Source organism: Sarcophilus harrisii, chromosome 2 (genome assembly GCF_902635505.1).
Source record: "Sarcophilus harrisii chromosome 2, mSarHar1.11, whole genome shotgun sequence".
Lineage (NCBI taxonomy): Eukaryota > Metazoa > Chordata > Mammalia > Dasyuromorphia > Dasyuridae > Sarcophilus > Sarcophilus harrisii.
The window spans coordinates 445,565,895-445,574,842 of NC_045427.1; positions in this window are offsets into that span (position 1 = coordinate 445,565,895).

Consider the following 8,948-nt stretch of genomic DNA (forward strand, 5'->3'; position numbering starts at 1 on the left):
GAGGTGCAAAAGATCTTAGAACATAGAGTATATTAGAGTTGGAAGGGGCCATGGAATAGAAAATTTTTAGAATAATAGATTATAAAATATGAAAGGTAAATGGGACATTACAGGTGATCTAATCCAAAACATCTCATTTTCCAAGAGAAAAAAACAACAACCCTGAAGATTAGAGAGGATAATTACTGTCCCAATGGTCAGACAACTACTTAATAGAAGAATCAGAAAGTAAATAAATATTTTGCTAGCATGAATATGACTGATATACTACAGGACTACAAACATAACAGTAAATACCAAACATTTTAGGAAAAGTTTCATGGCTTAAATAGATGTCAACAGGGTAACAGGCATTAAGAGTAAGGCTGGACATATTTTGAAAAGTTTACAAATGTTATCTAAATGTCTGATAATATTAGCATGGCCTGTAAAAAGTATTGAAATAGAAGTTGTAGTTCTTGAGTTTTGCTCATGGTCCTAGCTCTGGTGTAACTGTGGGGAAAATTATTTTCCCTCTCTAGCCTTGATTTCTTTATTAATAAGGGAGGTGATGCCTCCTCCAACTTTAACATTCTATATTAAAATGTTCCTTCCAGCTCTAATAGATTATGATTCTATTGTTATTCTCGAGTCATTAGTTTCCAAAACCTCCAGGGAGACTTTTTGCCCAGTCTTTGAAGTTTAATTCAATTGATTCATTCAAAAGGATCCTTACACACTAGCTCCTTATAACCTAAGCCCTTTTACCTATTGAAACAAAGGGATTCATTTGCTGAGAGTTTATTCAGAAGTTGTGTCTTTAATTACTTAGACAAAAAAAGAAATATACCAGTACAAAAGCCAAAGGCAGACTGCTTTGTTAAATCCATTCAAAGAAGACTATGGGAAGGAACAACTGTCCAACTTGGGGAAAAGTTAGGACATCCCACTTCTTGAAGAGTTATTAATTGGGGCCAATGTGGTGGGGTGGAAAGTATGCTGTATTTGGAGCCAGAGGAGCTGGGTTCACATTTTGGCTCTGCCACTACCTAAGGAGCTGGAGAAATTACTTCCTTTTAAAGTTGATAAGAGAATTGGATATGATGGCCACTAATGGAAGCAGGCCAATTTTTCCCTTTGACATGTGAGGAAATTGAATTTCAGAGTTCATTTTCTTCTTTTTTATTTGTTATCTACTCACTTTAGAAAACATTTAAGCACCTAACATTTCTAGAAAATCATGCTCAGCCTTGGAGATACAAAGATGAAAAATGACAAATTCCCTCAAGGAGCTAACAGTCTAAGAAAAAGTAGGGATGGGGCAGGACTTAATATAGAGACAAATAACTAGGATACAAGTTATATTATAATAGAGGCAAAGGAAAACCTATCAACATGCTATGGAGAGAGGCAAAGTCAAGATGGCAATGTAAAGACAGGAATTCACTTGAACTCTCCCAAATTCCCCTTCCAAACAACTTTAATATAACACTCAAATTGAATTCTGGAATGACAAAACCAACAAAAGGATGGAATGAAACAATTTTCCAGCCAAAGACAGTTTAGAAGGTTATCTGTCTCACTGATGTGAGAGTGGAGAACAGTTCGATGCAGGACAGCAACAAGCTTTTAGGAAAGGATGAGTTACCTGAATCAAAGCTGCAGCTTTGGGAGTTCTCAGAGCACAGACAGAGGCCAAAAAACTGATCAGAAGGAGACTGTAGGGGATACTTTACTGGAAGAGGGTGCAGGAATTTGTTGCATTGGCCCCTAAGGGTCACAGGCTCAGCATGCAATTACAGGGCAAAAAAGAAACACTACCACCCTTGAGTTCATAGTTGAAGGGGAGCAGAGATCTTGGGGGAAGAATGCTTGTGGTCACTTACAAACTAGTGCACAAGTCAGTAGAGTAATAAATACACCTCTTCTTAGATCATACCATGTTGGAAAAACTGAACACTTACAGATCACCAGAATTAGCTCTGAAAACATCAGCAAGGAAATATTAGGGGCTGGAGCAGAATCTATTATGTTTCAGCTGAAGTTTAAAAAATAAAAAAGGTAGCAATAATGATCTCAGACAAAGCAAAAATAGGTTTAATAAAAAGAGATAGAAAAGGAAACTACATCTTGCTAAAAGGTATCACAGACAATGAAGTAATATCAATACTTAACATATATGCACCAAATGATGTAACATCCAAATTCTTAAAAGAAAAGTTAAATGAGTTATAAAAGAAAACAGTAAAACTTTAGTAATGAGGAAACCTCAAATTTTCCCTCTAAGAATTTCATAAATATAATTAATAAAAACAAACAAGAAAGAAGTTAAGATGAATAGTGTAATAGAAAAAATTAGATGTAATAGACATCTTGAAGAAAACTGAATAGGAATAGAAAGGAATATACTTTTTTTCTTAGTGATACATGACTACAAAATATAAATACAAAAATACACTATGTACTAGGGCACAAAAAACTCACAACCAAATGCAATAAGGTGGAAATATTAAATGCATGCTTTTTAGATAATAATGCAACCTTAAATAATGCAAACTTAAAACTGATAAATACAAAGCTTCAAAAAATGTGAATTCATTTCAGGCCCCTAAAGAATTCCTGGAAGAGCTCAAAATATGCGTTAAAAATAAAATAAAAGAGATAGAGGAAAAAAAGAGAAAAGAAATGAAAGTGATACAGAAAATAATGTGGGGGAAATCAATAATTTGGAAAAGGGGGCACACAAAATATTAAAGAAAATAACACCTTAAAAAACAGAAGACAAAAAAGAAAAGAGGCAAATTTCACTGATGAGAAGAACTCTTTAAAAAGCCAAATTGACCAAATGGAAAAGGAGGCACAAAAGCTCACTAAAGAAAATAATTTCTTAAAAATTAGAACTTGTTAAGTTGAACCTAATGACTATATAAAACATCAAGAAACAATAAACAAAACCAAAATAATGAAACAATGGAAGAAAATGTGAGATATCTCATTGGAAAAATAACTTACCTAGAAAATAGATTCATGAGAAATAATTTAAGAGTTATTGGACTATTTAAAAAGTCATAATCAAAAAAAGTATGTAGACAGCACAATTCAAGAAATTATTAAGGAAAAGAGCCCTGGTAGTCTAGAACCCAAGGATAAAATAGAAATTGGAAGAATCTACCAATCACCTCCTGAAAGGTCTCCAATTGAAAATTCCTAGAGCACACAAGTCAAGAAGAAAATATTGCAAGTATCCAGAAAGAAACAATTCAAATATTATGGAATCAGTCAGGATAAAACAGGATTTAACAGCTTCTATATTAAAGAATCAGAGCTTGGAATATGATATTGCAGAGGGCAAAGGATTATAATCAAGAAGCACCTAACCAGCAAAACTGAATACAGTCCTTCAGGGGGGGAAAATGGATGTTCAATGAAATAAAGGTTTTTTCAGGCATTCCTGATGAAAAAAAAATCAAATTAGAAAAGTTGACATTCAAACAGAAGATTCGAGAGAAAAAAAGGCAAACAGGAAAAAAAAACTGTAAGGGATTCAATAAGGCTAAACAGTTTATATTCTTACATGGGAAGATGAACTAATAGCTTTAAAGAGCTTTATTATTATTAGGCAATTAGGAGTACACATAGAGGGCATGAGTGTGAATTGAATATATTATAATGATATCTTTTTTAAAAAATTAAAGAGTGAGGGGAAAAAAAGGAATGTATTGGGAGGAGAAAAGGAGAGGTAGGGTGAGGTAAATTGTGTCACATAAAAGAGGTCCAAAACATCTTTTACAATGGAGGGGAAGATGAGGAAGCTCGGGGAGTGCTTAAATTTTAATTGCATTAGAATTGGCTCAAAATGAATATAATATATACACTCAACAAGATATAGAATCTATTTTATAGGAGAAGGGGATAAGAGAATGGTGGGGATGGTGCTGATAGAAGGGAAGATATATTGAGGGAATCAGTAATCAGAAGCAGAATACTTGTGAAAATGGACAGGGTAAAAAGAGAGAAAGTAGGACAAAAGAGGGGAAATATAGTGGAAGGAAATAGTAATAATTACTGTGAAAAAAACTTTTATAGCAAGTTTTTCTGATAAAGCTTCCTTTCTCAAATATATAGAAAATTAAGCCAAATTTATAAAAATTCAGGTCATTTTCCAATGGATAAATGGTCAAGGGATATGAACAGGCACTCTTCAAAAAAAGAAATCAAAGCTACCTATAGTCATATGAAAAATGTTATAAATCACCATTGAGTAATGAAATGTGACTTAAAATAACTCTGAGATATCACTCTACACTGTCAGATTGGCTAATGGGACAGAAAAAAGAAATAACAAATGTTGGAGGCGATGTGGGAAAATTGGGACGCTAATATATTGTTAGTGGAGTTGTGAACTAGTCCAACCATTCTGGAGAGCAGTTTGGAACTACGCCCAAAGGGCAATCAAACTGTGCAAACATCCAGCAATACCACTATTAGTTCTATATACAACAGAGAGACAGAGATCGAAACAGAGATAGGGAAGAGACAGAGACAAAGAGAAACAGAGAGAATGGCTTATAAGTATAACAATATTTTAGTAGCTGTTTGTGATGGCAAAGCATTGGAAACTGAGGAAATTCCCATTGATTGGGAAATGGCTGAACAATAATTGTGATGAAATACTATTGTGCTATAAGAAATGATGAGTAGCATAGAAAGACTTAGATAAACTGATGTAAAGTGAAATGAGTAGAATCAGGAAGACATTGTACATAGTAACAGTAAGATTGTACAATGATCAGCTCTGAATGACTTACCTATTCTCTGCAATACAATGATCCAAGACAATTCAAAAAGATGTGATGAAAAATGCTATCCACCTCTAGAGAAAGAACTGAAGTCTGAATGCAGATCAAATCATACTTTTTGTTTACTTTATTTGGGGATGGGGTTGTCTGTTTTCTTTCACAACATGACTAATATGGAAATGTTTTTCATGCATAACATTTCAAATTACTTATCTTTTCAATGTGAGGAGGAGGAAAAGGAAGGAGAGAATTTGAAACTCAAAATATTTTTTAAAAATGAATGTTTAAATATTGTTTTTCCATGTAATTGGGAAAAAATGAAATATTTAAAATTGAAAAGATATTATGGAGATCTTTGGTGATCTCTCTTTCCTCAAATTTCTCATGGCATTTGGAGAGTAGATGGTACAAGTAGGGCTTCAAGGAGAGGGAGGCATCTGAGTATGACTTTGAAGACAAAAAGTTTAACAGGTCAGAAACCTCCCTCTGTTTGTACTTTATTTAGTAGGCGATGGGGAGCCACTGAAAGTTTCTGGATATAAAATTAACATGCTCATAGCAATATGTGATACGGTAAAAATAGCTTCTTGCTGTTGCTCCTACTCAGCCCTCTACCTCTCATCTCCAGGGCTTCCCTCTTCCTGCTCCCTTTATAATTGATTCTTCTTCTCTCTTAGAATCCTTCATTTTCTGCAAAGCTCCAAAGTGCTTGCTACCTTTTATATGCGATTCCCTCCCCCCCCCAATAATTCTTCCTCTAAAAATGATATTTATATGTTTGTTCTGACTCTGATGATGAGATGATAAACTTCTTAAGGGCAGGGCCTGCTTCACCTGGGTCTATCTGCACCAACAGTCTAATAACTGCTTGTTGTTGAACTGATTGAATAGACTTAGAGGAGGTTTCAGAAAATAAAATATTACAACAGCCACAGAATGCTATAGCTAAAAGAAACCAGGTAAAAGTAAACTCCTTGAGGAAAGAGGGTTATATCATTTTTTTCTCTCCCTGTATGTTTTTTAATATTAAACAACAAATCAGTTGTTTAATATTTGTTGAATGGAATTAAAACTTAGAATACAAGGATGTTACAGCATATACATATAAAATGTTAACACCAGAAGTTCAGACATTGTTAGAACATAGAACCCAAAGTTGTTGCTGGAGGGATGTTCGAACATTGAATGTTAAGACGCCAGAATTGCATGTTAGATCATTTAGACCAAGCCCTCTCTGAGGCCCAGAAAAGTGGAATTATTTTTCCAAGGTCACACAGCCATTAGTGGCAGTGCCAAGAAGTGTCAATATTAAAGAGAGAGATGTAGCTGGTAAAATTGTTGCCTTAAGGTCACTCTGAATTAAAACATTGTAGCAGTACTTTGAACTGAAAAGCTTTATAAACAGACATCTAGAACCTGCCCAAGAGGTAGATAAGCACTTGTCCCTCTATTTGTCCTCAATTTCCACTTCTTAACGAGGTTAAGGAACACACCCAGGGTTGGAATTGACACTCAGACCTCCTAGCTTCCGGGCTTTGGAGTTGGGAGTTCAGACTACACCTCCTGTGTCTATCAGGAAAAACATCTGGCCAGCAATGCCTGAAAATGGGATGTAAAGGGGAAGTGGTGGAAACTAATTTCTTTAGACTTAGAGCCCGACTGAACAAGTTGTAGGAGGGTGGAGCCTTCCTAGTCCCCAGTTCCTTGTTATTGAAACAAGTGAAGGACAAGACACCTTGACAATTTTTTTCAGCCTAAGAATGTTTTCAGTCTATTTAGTACTAGAAGCTTCAATTCAGTGGACCTTTAGGGAAATCTATTGTCTACTAGCTGGTGATGTCAGAAAAGAAAGCTGAAAATCTAAATTCTGGGAAACAATGAATTCACTAATAACTCCATATTTATATACTTTAAGATCTGCAAAACACTTCCCTCACAACTACCCTGAGAGGCAGGAAGAGCAAATATTTATATCAGGTTTATAAAATGCCTCTGGTGCAACTATGTTTCTCACCACACTCCCATGAGTGGTACAAATTTATATCATTACTTTATTAAGGAAACTGAAGTTCAAAGGTTGGAACAATTTGTCCCAAGTTATAAAACTAGTTGTTTGAACCCACATTTCTCTGACACAAAGTGTTTTCCCTTATATCACTTCCCTAATATCTTCCTACTTATATGGTATCTTCTTTCAAACACTTGTATAGACTCTCCAGCATCAGAGGTCTTAAAAACTAATTTAATCCTCTCACTTCACAGATAAGAAAGAAAACTTAAATAGGGAAAATGTTTTTGTCCAAAATCATACAACTAAGTGGTAAGGCTAGAATTCAAATTCCTGATCCCAAGAATATGCTCATAAATATTTAATAATTGATTCTCTTGGAGGGGAGTAGAGGGGAGAGAGAAATGTACACATAACACACTTTCAAAGTTATTCTACATTAACATTTTCTACATCAGGTATGGACAATAAACACAATAAATCAAGTCTGGCATTTGCCAATTTCCTAAGCATAAATTCTAATGTTGAAAATGTTAATAATCCCCTCTTGTGGTCAAGCTGGTTCCTAAAGCAATGTTCTTTTCTATTTATGAGTTTCCCCCTTTTCCAATGTAGATCACACTTCCTTAAGAGTATGTCTTCCAGTTCCAAGGAACTTGTGATGGAAAATGCTGACCACATCCAGAGCAAGAGCTAGTCTGAATGTAGATCAAAACATACTATTTTCACCTTAATTTTTTTTCTCATAGTTATTCCCTTTTAAGTCTTCTTTCACAACATGACTAATGTGGAAATATATCTAATATGATAATACATGTATAATCTACATCAGATTGCTTGCTGTTTTGGGGAGGAGAGAAGAGGGAGAAAAATTTGGAGCTAAATTTTTACTAAGATAAACGTTGAAAACTATCTTTACATGTATTTGGAAAAAAATACTTAAAAAAAAAGGTTATCAATCTTCAACTTAGAAGAACTGATTATATGAGCTATATCTGTGAATGACTTAGCTAATCTCAGTAATACAATGATCCAAGGCTGAAATAAAGAATTCATGAGAAAAATGCTATCTGCTTCTAGAAAAAGGATTGGTATTGTCTGAAGACTAAAGGATACTACTTTTCACTTTCTTTTTTGGTCAAGTTTTCTTGTACAAAATGATTAATATGGAAATGTTTTAAATGATTGTGTATATATGACATCAGATTGCTTACTATCTCAAGGAGGGGGTCAAGGAAGGTGAAAAAGATGGAATTTGGAACTCAAAACTTTTTTTAAAAATGTTTAAAAATTGTTTTAACATGGAATTGGAGGGAAAATATTTTTTAAAAAAGAATTATCAATTTTGATGAGTTGCCATGGTAAATAGAAAAATTCACGACTTGGCCTGCTTTTTGTTAGTAAGTTTTTCCACACTAATTTTCAATCCCTCACCACTCCCTTTCCCAATCATCACTACAACTGATGAAAAGAAATAATTTATCTATAATTTTGGTCAGTGTGGGTTCTGTCTTAACTTATGAACCTAAGAACTCTCCCTCAACTTAGGGGGGAGACTAAGTCATTGACTTAGTGGCTAATGTTCTGATGATAAACCTCTCTTTGTATGTTTGTTCTATTGCTTACTCTGTATTTGGAGCTTCTCAGAACCTTTGGGAAGCCAGTTATCTCTATTTAACAATGAGATATAAGATCCTGCATATGCATATATTGCATATATTGGAGTCAAATGGCAGTCAAGTTCGATATTCATGTAATACATTGTGAAAGTTTAAATAAATATGAATTCATCATTTGGAAGAATTCCAAGTAAAATCAAAGACCCAAGACCCATGGTGATAGAAGTACAAGCCCTCTCTAATATTTTTCACCTGATCATGTTTTTCTCATAACCCATTAATAACTTTAAGTGGGGTATTGCTGTACTCATAGTCAGTTTCAAGTGGTATAACTCTTGGCAATATATATATGGCATAATGAAGAAAATACTGGATATTTGTATTAAAAGAACTAGGTTCAAATCCTGGTAATATTTGCTAGCATGTAACATTTGGCAAATCCTCTTATCTCTCTGCACCTCACAGAAGGGTGTAACATGCCCAAAGACAGTGAAAGTAATGGGACTCAAACTTGGGTCTCTTGAGTCATACATAGCCCAGTGA